This window comes from Scyliorhinus canicula, chromosome 4 (genome assembly GCF_902713615.1).
Source record: "Scyliorhinus canicula chromosome 4, sScyCan1.1, whole genome shotgun sequence".
Lineage (NCBI taxonomy): Eukaryota > Metazoa > Chordata > Chondrichthyes > Carcharhiniformes > Scyliorhinidae > Scyliorhinus > Scyliorhinus canicula.
Window position 1 is genome coordinate 155,366,917 of NC_052149.1, and position 15,779 is coordinate 155,382,695.

Genomic DNA, 15,779 nt, shown 5'->3' on the forward strand with positions numbered 1-15,779 from the left:
ACAAAATAACCCATAATAACTGTGACACCCCCAGACCGTATCGGCGCATGTATCACATCCCCCCACCCCCCCAACCCTAATGAACAACAAAAGAACTTTAAAAAATATTAAAATTAAATAAACAAACATAGTCATTGTCGGCCCCCCACTTTTCCCTCCCCTTTTCCCTCCCCGGGTTGCTGCTGCTACTGTCCCAGTACCCTATCGTTGAGCCAGAAAGTCGAGAAAAGGCTGCCACCGCCTAAAGAACCCTTGTACCGACCCTCTCAGGGCGAATTTGACCTTCTCTCGCTTAATGAAACCCGCCATGTCATTGATCCAGGTCTCCACGCTTGGGGGCCTCGCATCCTTCCATTGTAGCAATATCCTTCGCCGGGCTACTAGGGACGCAAAGGCCAGCACACCGGCCTCTTTCGCCTCCTGCACTCCCGGCTCCACCCCAACCCCAAAAATCGCGAGTCCCCATCCTGGCTTGACCCTGGATCCCACCACCCTCGACACCGTCCTCGCCACCCCCTTCCAGAACTCCTCCAGTGCCGGGCATGCCCAGAACATATGGGCATGGTTCGCTGGACTCCCCGAGCACCTGACACACCTGTCCTCACCCCCAAAGAACCTACTCAGCCTCGTCCCAGTCATGTGGGCCCGGTGCAGCACCTTGAATTGGATGAGGCTAAGCCGCGCACACGAGGAGGAAGAATTAACCCTCTCCAGGGCATCAGCCCATGTCCCGTCTTCGATCTGTTCCCCCAGTTCCCCCTCCCACTTCGTTTTCAGCTCCTCTACTGACGCCTCCTCCGCCTCCTGCATAACCTTGTAGATATCAGATATCTTCCCCTCTCCGACCCAGACCCCCGAAAGCACCCTGTCGCTCACCCCCCTCGCGGGAAGCGAAGGGAATCCCTCCACCTGCCGCCTAGCAAATGCCTTTACCTGCAGATACCTGAACATGTTCCCCGGGGAGCCCAAATTTCTCCTCCAACTCCCCCAGGCTCGCAAACCTCCCATCAATAAACAGGTCCCTCAGCTGTCTGATGCCCGCTCTGTGCCAACCCTGAAATCCCCCATCAATGTTCCCCGGGACGAACCTATGGTTCCCCCTTAACGGAACCTCCATCGAGCCCCCCAATTCTCCCCTATGTCGCCTCCACTGCCCCCAAATCTTGAGGGTAGCCGCCACCACTGGACTCGTGGTATACCTCGTAGGAGGGAACGGCCATGGCGCCGTTACCAGGGCCCCCAGGCTTGTATCGCCACAGGACGCCCTCTCCATCCGTTTCCATGCAGCCCCCTCCCCCTCCATTACCCACTTGCGCACCATTGACACATTGGCCGCCCAATAATACCCCGAGAGATTGGGTAACGCCAGCCCCCCACCATCTCTACCCCGCTCCAAGAAGACCCTCTTCACCCTCGGGGTCCCATGCGCCCAAACAAAGCTCATGATGCTGCTAGTCACCCTTCTAAAAAGGCCCTAGGGATAAAGATGGGCAAACACTGAAAAAGGAACAAGAACCTTGGGAGAACCGTCATTTTGACGGACTGCACTCTACCCGCCAACGATAGCGGCACCATGTCCCACCTTTTAAATTCCTCTTCCATCTGCTCCACCAGCCTGGTAAAATTAAGCTTATGGAGAGTCCCCCAACTCCTGGCCACCTGCACCCCCAGGTATCTGAAACTCTTCACTGCCCTCTTAAATGGGAGTCTCCCAATTCCCTCCTCCTGATCACCCGGGTGTACTACAAATACCTCACTCTTGCCTAAATTTAACTTATAGCCCGAGAAGCCCCCAAATTCCGCTAACAGCTCCATCACCCCCGGCATTCCCCCTTCTGGATCTGCCACATACAACAGCAGGTCGTCCGCATACAGCGATACCCGATGTTCCTCCCCACCCCGCACCAAACCCCTCCATCTCCCTGACTCCCTCAACGCCATAGCCAAAGGTTCAATCGCCAGTGCAAAGAGCAAGGGGGACAGGGGGCACCCCTGCCTGGTCCCACGGTAGAGCCTAAAGTACTCCGATCTCCTTCCATTGGTAACTACACTCGCCATCGGAGACGCGTAGAGCAGCCTCACCCATTTGATGAATCCCTCCCCGAATCCGAACCGCTCCAGCACCTCCCACAGGTACCCCCACTCAACTCTATCAAATGCTTTCTCCGCATCCAGCGCCACCACTATCTCAGCCTCCCCCTCCACTGCCGGCATCATAATAACATTTAGTAGTCTCCGCACATTCGTGTTGAGCTGCCGTCCCTTGACAAATCCTGTCTGATCCTCATGTATCACCCCTGGCACACAGTCCTCTATCCTGGTGGCCAGGATCTTCGCCAGCAACTTAGCGTCAACATTGAGGAGCGAGATAGGCCTGTATGATCCACACTGCAAGGGGTCCTTATCCCGCTTCAGGATCAGAGAGATCAGTGCCCGCGACATCGTCGGGGGCAAAGCCCCCCCCCCCCCCCCCCCCCCCCTCCCGTGCCTCATTGAAGGCTCGCACCAACAGGGGGCCCACCAGATCCGCATACTTTTTATAAAATTCCACCGGGAACCCGTCCGGCCCCGGCGCCTTACCTGACTGCATTTGCCCGATCCCCCTGACTAGCTCCTCCAACTCTATCGGCGCCCCCAGCCCCTCTACCAGCTCCTCTTGAACCCTTGGGAAGCATAGCCTGTTCATGAAGCTCTCCATCCCCCCTCTCCCCATCGGAGGTTCTGACCGGTACAGTTCCTCATAGAAGTCCCTAAAGACCCCATTTACTTCTGTCCCCTTCTGCATTACATTCCCACCCCTATCCGTCACTCCACCAATTTCCCTAGCCGCATCCCGCCTGCGGAGCTGATGCGCCAACATCCTGCTCGCCTTCTCCCCATACTCATATACCGCGCCCTGCGACCTCCTCCACTGTGTCTCTGCCTTTCTGGTGGTCAACAAGTCAAATTTGGCCTGCAAACTACGCCGTTCCCCCAGCAACCCCTCCTCCGGTGCCTCCGCGTATCTCCTGTCCACATCCAGGAGCTCCCCCACCAGTCTCTCCCTCTCCTTCCTCTCCCTCCTTTCCCTATGGGTCCGTATGGAGATCAGCTCCCCCCGGATCACTGCTTTCAGAGCCTCCCAGACCATCCCCACCCGGACCTCCCCCGTGTCGTTGGTATCAAGATACCCCTCAATACTTCCCCGGACCCTCCTACACACCTCCTCATCAGCCAGCAGCCCCACATCCAGGCGCCAGAGCGGGCGCTGGTCCCGCGCCTCCCCCATCTCCAGATCAACCCAGTGCGGAGCATGGTCTGAAATTGCTATGGCCGAATACTCTGCATCCTGCACCCTCGGGATCAATCCCCTACTCAGGATGAAAAAATCTTTTCGGGAATAGACCCTATGGACATGGGAGAAAAAGGAATACTCCCGCGCTATCGGCCTCCCAAACCTCCAGGGATCCACCCCTCCCATCTGGTCCATAAACCCCCTCAGTACTTTGGCCGCCGCCGGTCTCCTACCCGTCCTTGAACTGGACCGGTCCAGTGGGGGATCCAGCACTGTGTTAAAGTCTCCCCCCATGATCAGGCCCCCTGCCTCTAGGTCCGGAATGCGGCCCAACAAGCGCCTCATGAAGCCGGCATCATCCCAATTCGGGGCATATACATTAACCAGCACCACCTTCTCTCCCTGCAGCCTACCCTTCACCATAATATATCTGCCCTCCTTGTCCGACACCACCTCAGCCGCCTCGAACGCCACCCTCTTCCCCACCAGAATCGCCACCCCCCCGGTTCTTCGCGTCCAATCCTGAGTGAAAAACCTGCCCCACCCACCCCTTCCTCAGACGAACCTGGTCCGCCACCTTCAAGTGGGTCTCCTGGAGCATAGCCACGTCCGCCTTCAGCCCCTTCAGATGAGAAATTACCCTAGTTCTCTTAACCGGCCCATTCAGCCCCCTCACGTTCCAGGTAATCAGACGGATCAGAGGGCAACCTGCCCCTCTCCCCCGCCGGCTAGCCATAGCTTATCGACTGCTCGCCCCAGGCCAGCTCGCCCCGCCTGACCCGTTCCCCATGGCGATAACGCCTCTCCTCTACCCCCCCGGCCCATGCCAGCTCCTTCCTGGCCATTCCAGCAGCAACCCGGTATCCCCCCCCACCCCCCCAGGCTAGGACCCCTCCTAGCCGCGACGGACCCTCCATGGTACTTCCGTGAGTCAGCTGACTTCTGCTGACCCGGCTGCTCCTGCCAAAACCCATCTCCTCCCGGCATGGGGTCATCCCCCTCTTGCCACACCTCCTTGGCACCGCTTCAGCGCGGGAAAGAAAACCAGTAGAGGCCACGCCCCACCTCCAGCTCCGCCCCCCCGCCCCGCAGCGCGGACAACCAGAGGAAAGCCCGCGCTTTCACACTGCCACACCCCACCCTTCTGATGCAGCTCCTCAAAATCCAGTTTCACCCCAACCCCCAGCCCCGTACCGAAGAGAACATATAAAGCACATGCCCCCAACGTTCCCCACTTACCCCACACCCATACCCAACAGACAAACCCACCCAGAAACAGAGCAAAAAGAAAACCAGCATAAAAAAAACACGTGTCAAAATTGAAGAACAGCAACAGCAAAAACAGCAACGGCCATAGCGTGTCCCCAGACCCTAGTTCGAGTCCAGTTTCTCCACCTGTACAAAGGCCCACGCCTCCTCTGGGGACTCGAAGTAGTGGTGCCGGTCCTTATATGTCACTCACAGACGCGCAGGCTGCAGCATTCCAAATCTGACCTGCTTGGCATGCAGCACCGCCTTCGTCCGGTTGAACCCGGCCCGCCGCTTTGCCACCTCCGCACTCCAGTCCTGGTAGATTCGCACTATCGAATTCTCCCACTTGCTGCTCCTCTCTTTCTTGGCCCAGCGCAGCACACACTCCCGGTCACTAAACCGATGGAACCGCACCAGCACCGCCCGCGGGGGTTCATTTGCCTTAGGCCTCCTGGCCAGCACTCTGTGAGCTCCCTCCAGCTCCAGGGGCAAATGGAAGGACCCCGCTCCCATCAACGAGCTCAACATCGTGGTCACGTACGACAGGAGATCCGACCCTTCCAGCCCCTCCGCCAGGTCCAGGATCCTCAAATTCTTTCGCCTCGTGCGAACGTCCAGCTCCTCCAAGCAGTCTTGCCACTTTTTGTGAAGTGCCTCGTGCAACTCCACTTTCCCCGCGAGGACCACGGCCTCCTCCTCCCTCTCAGCGGCCTGCTGCTGCAATTCCCGAATAGACGCCTCCTGGGCCGCCTGAGCTCCAAGCAGCTTGTTGGTAGTCGCATTCAGGGAGTCCAGCAACTCAGCCTTCAGCTCCGCAAAACAGCGCAGAAGAGAGGCCTGCTGCTCCTGCGCCCACTTCCACCAGTCCTCGGGTGTTCCGCCGGCCGCCATTTTGTCCTGCTTCCTCCGCTTTTCTTGGGGAGCTGCTGCAGCTTTTTCCTTTGCCCCACTCCGGGTGAGCACCATAAATTATGGGGAATGCGCCTCTAGACACCTTCCCCCACCGGGATTCATTGAGACAGCGCCGTTTGGGGCCCTCAAATCGGCCCAAAAGTCCTTAAGTAGCGGGAGCTGCGGTGCCGCACCTACAAAACCGATTTTCTGACCGCTCCACTCCTAGTCCAGGCCATCCACCGGTGGAGAATCTGAGAAGGAGTGTTCCCCCACGGGGAAAAGCCCAAACAGCACCACTGCGAGCCCTTAAAAGAGCCCCAAAGTCCGAAAATAGTGGGAGCCACTGAACGTGCGGCTTAGCTCCGCATCACCGCATACGGAAGTCCGTCTCCGCTTCTTTAATGGCCTTGGTGAGATCTTTTCACAGTTCTTCCCTCTGCTGCTGGAATTCAGCTTTCATAAAGGCCCTCAGGTCAGCTTGAGACCTATAAGCTGGCCCTTCCCCCGCTAGCATGCTTGCTTTTGTTTGTTGCTGTTCAGACAAATCCTGCACTGTTTCTAAGGGTCTGATAACCAAGAAACATCCTATTCCTGGGGGAAAATACTCCTTGAACCTTCCCCCACGCCTTTTCATCGAAATTCCAACCTGTGCTGCCCAAAAAAGAGCTCTTTTCTGCAATCTTAGGCAGGAGCTGCCTCTGTGTGCACACTCACTCCATAATGCACACCCGGAAGTCCCAAGGCGGTGCTATATCGGCGGCAGATCGGGTTAGGGGTGTTTTATCGGGCAAAATTATGGGTGACGTTTGACTGTCGAGAATATGACTTTGAGATCCCAGAAGTAACCGAGGATTTCATCAAGGAGCATAAACTGGGGAGAAGCCAACTAGAACAATTCTGGGGGACTGAGACGCTGCAACTTTGAAATGATTGGACATACAGGGTGGAGTGGGGGATTTTCTTTTCCTCCAATCTGGAAGAGGTTCTTTTTTTTGTTTGTTGTTTACTGTTGGGTTGACAAAGGTTAGCAGGGGTGAAATGTTTATCCGGAGATGGCTGTCCCAATCCCTCCCGTCCCCCCCCGCCCCTCCTGTTTCATGGGGCTGTGTGTGTTTTATTTCTTGTTCGTTTGCACTTAGGGGAGGTGACCTGGAGTTTAGTATGAGTCTTTGATTGGGTGGGGGAGGGGGAGGTCAGCAGGGAGCCTTCTTCACTGAGCAGAGGAGTGGGGGTGGGGAGAGGTCAGTGGGAGGATCCTTTGGGCAGGGGCTGCCACGCTAGCAAGTAATGCTGGTGAACGGAAGTGTGGTGGGGGAAAAGGCTAAAAGATATCCGTAAGGTGGAGGGGGGAGGAGGCGGGGTGGGGGGGGGGGCAGGCGGTGGAGGGGATAGGGAGGGAGACGGAAGTGGGGGGATAGGGAGGGCGACGAGGTGAGGTGGGAGAAGAGACATGGTCAGGGCGGAAAAGGGGGCCATCTTGGATGGGCCAGGTACAGGGTGGAATTAATGGGGCTGGAGCTAAAAGGGGAGGAGCTATATCCAGCCGCCTCTTGAATATATTCACTGTTTTATCATCAACTGCTTCCTGTGGTAATGAATTCCACAGGCTCACCACTCTTTGGGTGAAGAAATGTCTCCACATCTCTGTCAGAAATGGTTTACTCTGAATCCTCAGACTGTGACCCCTGGTTCTGGACACACCCACCATTGGGAAACATCTTCCCTGCATCTACTCTGTCTTGTCGTGTTAGAATTTTATACAGCTGTATGAGATCCCCCCTCAATCTTCTGAACTCCCTTGAGAGCAAGAACATCCTTCCTCAGAACGGTGACGCAGTGGTAGCACTGCTGCCTCACGGCGCCGAGGTCTCGGGTTCGATCCCGGCTCTGGGTCACTGTCCATGTGGAGTTTGCACATTCTCCCTGTGTTTGCGTGGGTTTCGCCCCCACAACCCAAAGATGAACAGGGTAGGTGGATTGAACACGCTAAATTGCCCCTTAACTGGAAAAAATGAATCGGGTACTCTAAATTTAACAAAAAAAGGAAAACAAGACCAAAACTGCACACAATATTCTAGGTGTGGCCTCACCAAAACCCTGTATAATAGCAACACATCTCTGCTTCTGTACTCGAAACCTCTCGCAATGAAGGTGAACATACCATTCGTCTTCTTTACCGCCTGCTGCGCCTGCATGCTTATCTTCAGCGAATGGTTCACAAGGACACCCAGATCCCGCTGCACGCTCCCCACTCCCAATTTAGAACCGTGGGGGTAGTAATCTGCCTTCCTGTTTTTGCTCCCAAAGTGAATAACCTCACACTTACCCAAATTATCCTGCATCTGCCATTGATTTGCCCACTCGTCCAACCTGTCCACATCATGCTGCAGGGTCCCTGCATCCTCGTCACAATTCACCCTCCCATCCAACTTGGTATCATCTGCAAACTTTAATTTTAATGAGTAAGAAAATGGAGTTTGCGAGCACAAAGGAAGTGAGGGACCCGGGTGGGAGATACGTGATTGTGAGTGGGGTATTGGAAGGGACTCCGGTGATGTTGCTGAATGTGTATGCACTGAATTGGGATGATGTAGATTTTATGAGGGGGTTGCTGGCAGCAATTCCGGATTTGGCCATGCACCAGTTGATTATGGGAGGAGATTTTAAATGTCCTAGAGCCGAGAGTCGATAGGTCGAGGCCCAGGTCGATGGGTAGGATACTAATGGCAAGGGAGCTGGGTGGGCTTATAGAGAAGATGGGTATGGTGGACCCGTGGCGCTTCAAGAACCCGGGGGAAGGGAGTATTCCTTTATTTCGCATGTCTATAGGGTGTATTCCAGAATTGATTACTTTGTAGTGAGTCGGGAAATATTGGTTGGGGTGGAGGGGGCAGAGTACGCAGGATATTAATCTTGGATCATGCGTCCCACTGGCTGGAGATTCTGCTTAGATCGGGACAGGAACAGAGGCCGGGGTGGAGGCTTGATTCAGCGTTGTTGGCGGATGAAGGCTTTTGTGAAGGTGTGGGCAGTGCTTAACGATTATGTGGAGTTGGACCAAAACAGGGAGATGTCAGCAGCGACCTTTTTGGAAGCGCTAAAAGCGGTGGTCCGATGGGGAGATTATCTCGTCAAGGCTCATGCGGATAGGAAAAGGAGGGAGGAATGTGACCGGCTTATGAAAGAGGTAATGGAGGTGGATAGAGAGTATTCGAGCGTGCCCACCATGGAGGGATTGGCAAGGAGGAAATAGTTACAGGGGCAATTTGGTAGACTGACAACGGGGAGGATGGGAGGACAGCTGCGTAGGGTGAGAGGGAGGGAGTATGTATACGGAGAGAATGCAAGTTGAATGTAGCGCGTCAGTTGCGGAGGCAGGCCGCGACCAGGGGAATATTGAGGATAAGGACGGGGGCTGGTAATATGGTGTTGGAGCCGGGGAAGATAAATGATGTGTTTAGAGAATATTATAAGGAGTTGGTCAGGGCGGACACAGAGGTTGAAGAGGGGGACATGGGACAGTTTTTAGATGAACTGGAGTTTCCTCAGCTGGAGGAAAAGAAGAGGCAGGCACCAGAGAAGCCCCAGGGGCTGAGAGATATTGGACAATATAAGGGGTATGAAGTCGGGAAGGCCCCGGGGCCCGATGGCTACCTGGCGGAATTCTATAAGGAGCTTACGACAGATCTGGCACCACATCTCTTGGGGGCGTTTAATGAGGCGTTGGAGAAGAGAGAGCTGCCGGAGACGATGACACGGGTAGCGGTCACGTTCCTCCCGGAAAAGGGGAAGGACCCGGTGGAATGTGGGTCGTTTGGGCCTATATCGCTGTTAAACACAGACATGGAAGTGCTGCTAAGCTTTTGGCGGGAAGGATGGAAGGTTGTGTCCCCGGATGGTTGCGGAGGACCAAACAGGCTTCATAAAAGGCAGGCCGCTCTCGAGCAATATAAGGAGGCTGTTAAATGTAATTATGACCCCCCGTCTTGAGCCCAGGTACCAGAGGTAGTAGTGTCTGTGGACGCGGAGAAGGCATTCAACCGGGTGGAGTGGAGGTACCTGTTTGAGATCCTGGGAAGGTTTAGATTTGGGCTGAGGTTTGTGGCATGGGTGTGCGTGCTGTATGTGGCACCGAGGGCGAGTGTGCGGATGAATGACATGGGCTCACGGAACTTCGAATTGCACAGGGGAACAAGGTAGGGGTGCCCACTGTCGCCGCTCTTGTTTGCATTGGCTATAGAACCTCTGTCAATGGCTCTCAGGGGGTCTGCAGAGTGGCAGGGGATTATGAGGGGTTGGAAGGAGCATCGGGTGTCGCTCAGTGCTGATGACCTACTGTTGTATGATTCGAACCCGCTGGGGAGCATGGAGAGGATCATGGGCCAGCTGGGGAGGTTTGGGCGTTCTCAGGATATAAGTTGAATGTAGGGAAAAGCAAAGTGTTAAATGAGTTGGGTCAATGCCATTTAAGATGGCTAGAGACATGTTCAGATACCTGGGGATTCAGGTAGCGAGGTAATGTGCAATTTTTCCAAAGTAGAACTTAACGAAGCTGGTGGAGGAGGCCAGGGAGTATTTCAAGAGGTGGATATGCTGCAATTGACTTTGGCGGGGAGGGTCCAAGTGGTAAAGATGAACATTCTCCCGAGGTTCCTGTCAATCCCGATTTTTCTTCCAAAGGCTTTTTTTTTTCTTCGAACGGGGACACAATTATTTCGGACTTTGCATGGGCAGGGAAGATGCCAAGGGTCATGAAGACCCTGTTACAGAGGCAGAGGCAGCAGGGAGGGTTGGCGTTGCCGAACCTTCATTACTAGTGGGCGGCGAACGTGGAGAAGGTGAGGTGATGGTGGGAAGGAAAGGGGGTAGAATGGATTAGGATGGAGGAGGAATCCTATAAGGGGTCCAGCTTAAGAGCTATGGTGACGCCAGCGTTGCCAATGCGCCGAGCAGATACTCAGGGGGTCCTGTGGTGCAGGCCATGGTGAAGATCTGGAACCAGTTGAGCAGGCATTTTAGGATGGAGGGGATGTCGGTGTTAAAGGTGTTGTGTGAGAATCACGGGTTTGAGCCGGGTAGGGGGATAGATGACATGTATAGGAGGTGGAGAGAAGTTCGGCTGGTGAAGGAGAAATTGAGGGAGAGAGTAGAGCTCCCAAGAGGGAGTGAGTTTAGGTACCGCAGGTAAGGGACTTTGTGCGGAAGGTTTAGAAGGAGTTCCCTAGGTTGCCGAGGTACACCCTGCTGGAGCACTGTTGCTTCCATATGTGGAAGGGAACGGTGGAAGGGAAGGGGAGATATATACAGGTGGCTGGGAGAGCAGGGAGGTGAGTGGGTGATGAAGATTAAGAAAAAATGGAAGGGGAGCTGGAAGAGGAGATCAACTGGGAAATATGGAGTGAGGCACTGCAAAGGGTAAACACAACCTCCTTATGCGCAAGGGTGAGCTTGATACAGTTCAGGGTGGTATGCAGGATACATATGACTCAGGCAAGAATGAGTGGGTTCTTCCAGGGGGTGGCAGATGAGTGTGAGAGGTGTGGGCGCAGACAAGTGAATCACGTACACATATTCTGGGGCTGCGAAAAGTTGGAGAGATTCTGGCCAGGACCGTTTGGGGCCCTCGCAAGGATAGTGGGGGAGGAGGTGCTGCCGGATCCTTTGGTGGCGATATTTGGGGTCTCGGAGAAGCCGGAGCTGATGGCGGGGAGGAAGGCCGGTATTGTGGCCCTCACCTCTCTGATTGCCCAGAGACGAATCTTACCGAAGTGGCGGTCAGCAACGCCACCGGGGGTGACGACCTGGTTGGGTGGCCTGTATGATTTCCTTTGGCTGGAAATGTTAAAGTTCGAGTTAAGAGGTTCAATCGAGGGGTTTGCGGCAAGGTGCGGGATGTTTGTGACCGTGTTTGAGGAGTTGGTGCCTGTGGGGGGGGGGGGGGGGGGAGGGGGTGAAAAAGAGGAAAACTTTGTACAAACTGTATAGTTGTTTGTTGTTTGTTGGGAAGCCTGTTTCCCAAATTGTTTATGTGTTGTAACTTTTTTTTAAAGTTTGTAATAAAATACATTCTTAAAAAAAAGGAAAGTGGAGTTGAGGCCAAGGGGAGATCAGCCATGATTGTATTGAATGGCAGAGCGGGCTCGAGGGGCTGAATTGCCCACTCCTGCTCCCAGTTCTCACGTTCCCTCCATGCCAACTCCATAATGAGGCCATCTGGGAACTGTTTCAACAGAAACAGAAGGACAGACATCTGGAATCTCATGAATGTTCGACTGAACTCCAAGATTCTCAAATTCATTAGCTCAGCAGGAGTTCTGTCTTGAGAGCAGAAATGGAGTGTTTCCTTTGCTTAATTGACATCTTTGTGTGTTTATAGTAATTTTTTTAATGTTATGAATGTCTAAATGTTTATTTGGATAAGATTAAATGGTGTGAACAAAGAATGATGGATCAATGGCCCAATGTGGAAAATGATAGATGAAAGTTGGCAAAGAATAGGGGCGACCAGGAGAAGAAGACTGAACAAAGACAAGAAGGTGTTGAAAAGTACAGAAAAAATCATAGAGAAGTCCAAAGATGTGCAGGTTAGGTGGATTGGCCCTGATAAATTGCCCTTAGTGTCCAAAATTGCCCTTGGTGGGGTTACTGGGTTATAGGGATAGGGTGGCGGTGTTGACCGTGGGTAGGGTGCTCTTTCCAAGAGCCGGTGCAGACTCGATGGGCCGAATGGCCTCCTTCTGCACTGTAAATTCTATGTTAAAAAAGAGCTGCAGGAGATTTAAGTGACGATGGATAGAGTTAAAAAGCAGGGAGGTACAAGAAGCAGCAAATTGGAACAACGACAAGACGTTGTAAAGGATCATACAGGAATTGACTGATATAAGGAGCAACACTATTGTACTAATCAAGAGCAAGTGCAGCAAGATGCTATTGAGAGTCGAGGATCAGGGGTCGAGGTAGGTAGAAAATCTTTGGGAGATCCTCAACAAGCCCAACCCTAGCTACCCGTTCATGTTTGACAACAGCACTGTACTTCAACAGCTGAACGTGAACCTGGGAGAAATTGCTAGATTAGGGGTCCAAAGAGTATTCAGGAGTCTGAAGAACAACAAGGCACTTGGGATCGGTGAGATGCTGAAACATGGAAAGAGGCAAGAACACCATTACTACAGAACTCACGGGCCTGTTCAACAGAATCCGGAATCCAAATGACTGGAGACAAGACGTGATCATCAAGTTGCCAAAGAAAGAGAACCTCAGTGACTGCAACAACTGGAAGGACATTGACACTCCAGTCAATGCCAGGCAAGATCTTCAGCACGGTGCTCCTCAACAGCCCAGGGGCTGATTTAGCTCACCAGGCTAAATTGCTGGCTTTTAAAGCAGACCAAGCAGGCCAGCAACACGGTTTGATTCCCGTATCAGCCTCCCCGGACAGGCGCCGGAATGTGGCGACTAGGGGCTTTTCACAGTAACTTCATTGAAACCTACTCGTGACAATAAGCGATTTTCATTTTCATTTCAGATTGAAAGCAGAAGTGATAGTACACTTTGTGAAGAGTAGGCAGGTTTCTGGAGTGGCAGATCATGCTGTGAGCAGATTTTTGTGCTCAAGAACATGATAGAGCAGAGCCTAGAATATCAGAAGTCACTTATTACCAACTCTCCTGATTTCATGAAGGCTTTCAATAGCATCCATCAGCAAAAACTTTGGCACATCGTATAACAGTACAGAATACTACCTTGGTATATAAACATCCTCAAAACCTTATACCATGATTCCAACTGCTGCTTTCAACGTCACTGGAGTACATCAAGGCTTCATAGACTCAGCATTCCACTTGATTATTGATTTCATCATGTAGAAGACAATGGTTGATGCAGACTTTGGCATCCTGTGGCAACTCCCTGGTTAACTCTGCTGACTGAAGAATTACACGCGCTCCACGACATGACCAACAGCCTTGAGGGTAGTGGCACCAAGATTGATCTATGCATCAGCTGCGAGAAGACAAAGGCAATGATGACTATCTGACAACAAGGCGCTCCCATCATCCTCAGACTGCAGAACATCAAGGGGTCAACATCCTTAATACCTAGGAAGCAATGTCTCCAGGCAGAATGATGTAGGGATCAATGTCCACACAAGAATCAGCAAATGCAGCATCGACCTTCCAGCCAGTCTCTGCATCCATCACCATCAATATGGCTGCGACTCCACATGTCCTGAGTAGTACCAAATCCGATTTATGGCAGTTGGACACCGTTCACCACCGTTGCTTACATAAGATGCTGGGCATCACCCAGAGAGTTGGAAATTGTACGACAAAAGACTGGTCAGAGGAGCCTGCAGGACACCGTGACAGGGAGAGACCTCTGAGACTGGCAGGAGAGGTAGTTTGCCTTCTGGAAATATGCTCCGCCAGAGTGGCAGTAGAATTGAGATAGATGGGAAAAGAAGTCAGAGCCAGCCAAAGACGATCTGAAAAGTATATTTAAGGAGGATCTTCAAGAGTGGGTCACCACCTGGACTGGAGGGAGAGGAAATGTGATGAACCGGAGTCTTGCTGCCCGCATGGGTCCAAAGGAGCTAAGACTAATAAATAAGAAGTGTAAAGTGCTTAAAGCTTCTGCGTTCTAAGTTATTGATACTATAATTGCCGCGATGTATTGACACTTTGAGAGTTGAAGGAACCTGTTTTTTTTTCTCAAAGATTTCTGAAAGTGTGTTTTTTTTTCTCTCAGTATTTCAACATTTACTATTGTTATTATGTAGCTTATTGGTTCTGTACATGGTGCATACTGGGAGATACTTAACTGGCAGGTGTGAAACCATGATCAAGAAGGTGGTTTCCCCTAGGACGAGGCTAGCCCATTGCACTTCAGGTGTGCTGACCCCTGCGAGGTCCCAAATGCGGGATTCTCGACTGCACAAGATTTGGGCATAAAAGTGCCAGTGAGTGCATGGAAATGACAGGGCAAGGAGGTGGCATTGGGACTGGGTGAAGGGTGAGTGCTAGACGGCCTAACTGCTTTTAATACAACTGGAGTGATGCACAATCAATAACTCTTGAAGCGAGATCAGAGTTACATGGTCTTGCGTTATATAGTGGTGGAGGTTATGGCGGTACCCGTCGGTGGTACAGTGTTTTACCTTATCACACGTCACACAACTATTTGCAGTATTCATTCACAAGTACATTTCACAATGAAACAATTAGTCGATCGGGGGCCCTGGTCGTCCTCTGTGATCGTCACAGTTTCGGCGGCGATGCAGGCGCCGGCTCGGGCATCCGTGACTCCGGGAGCGTGACCCCGGCTTCTTCAGTAGCTTCATCACCCTTGGGTGGGACCAGTGGAAGGACCAATCCACCTGGGAAGGGGGCCGCTGTGGGGTGCGCCGGTGGGAGGGAGGGTGGGGTTGGTGAGGGGGGGTGTGGGTGGGGATCCAGCGGGCGCCAGGTCCCGCAGGGAGACCGCATCTTGCCAGCCGTCGGGGTACGCCACATAGGCGTATTGAGGGTTAGCGTGAAGGAGGTGGACCCTCTCGACCAATGGGTCCGATTTGTGCGCCCGCGCGTGTTTGAAGAGCAGAATGGGTACAGGAGCTGCCAGCCAAATTGGGAGCGAGGTCCTGCAGGAGGACTTCCTAGGGAAGACAAGGAGACGTTCATGAGGTGTTGCATTGGTCGTGGTACATAACAGTGATCGAATGGAGTGGAGAGCATTGAGGAGGACCTCCTGCCAGTGGGAGACTGGGAGATTCCTGGACCATAGGGTCAGTAGGACGGTCTTCCAGACCGTTCCGTTCTCCCTCTGCACCTGCCCGTTTCCCCGGGAGTTATAACTGGTGGTCCTGCTCGAGGCAATGCCCTTGCTGAGCAGGAATTGACGTAGTTCATCGCTCATGAAGGAGGACCCCCTATCGCTGTGTGTGTAGGCGGGGAATCCGAACAGGGTAAAGATACTGTGGAGGGCTTTTGTGACTGTGGCCACGGTCATGTCGGGACAGGGGATGGCAAATGGGAACCGGGAGTACTCGTCAATCACGTTCAGGAAGTACGTGTTGCAGTCGGTGGAGGGGTGGGCCCTTTGAAGTCCATACTGAGGCGTTTAAAGGGGCGGGAAGCCTTCACCAGGTGCGCTTTCTCTGGCCGGTAGAAGTGCGGCTTGCACTCTGCGCAGATTTGGCAGTTTCTGGTGACGGTCCTGACCTCCTCGATGTAGTAGGGCAGGTTGCGGATCTTGATAAAATGGAAGAATCGAGTGACCCCCGGGTGGCAGAGGTCCTCGTGGAGGGTGCGGAGTCAGTCCACTTGTGCGTTGGCAATGTGCCGCGGGATAGGGCATCAGGAGGCTC

At 53.2% G+C, this 15,779-nt stretch overlaps 1 pseudogene; it reads left to right on the forward strand.

The window, feature by feature from the left end:
• Positions 1-14,228: 14,228 nt before the first annotated feature.
• On the forward strand, positions 14,229-14,363 carry LOC119965508 (annotated as a pseudogene).
• The last annotated feature ends 1,416 nt before the right edge of the window (positions 14,364-15,779 follow it).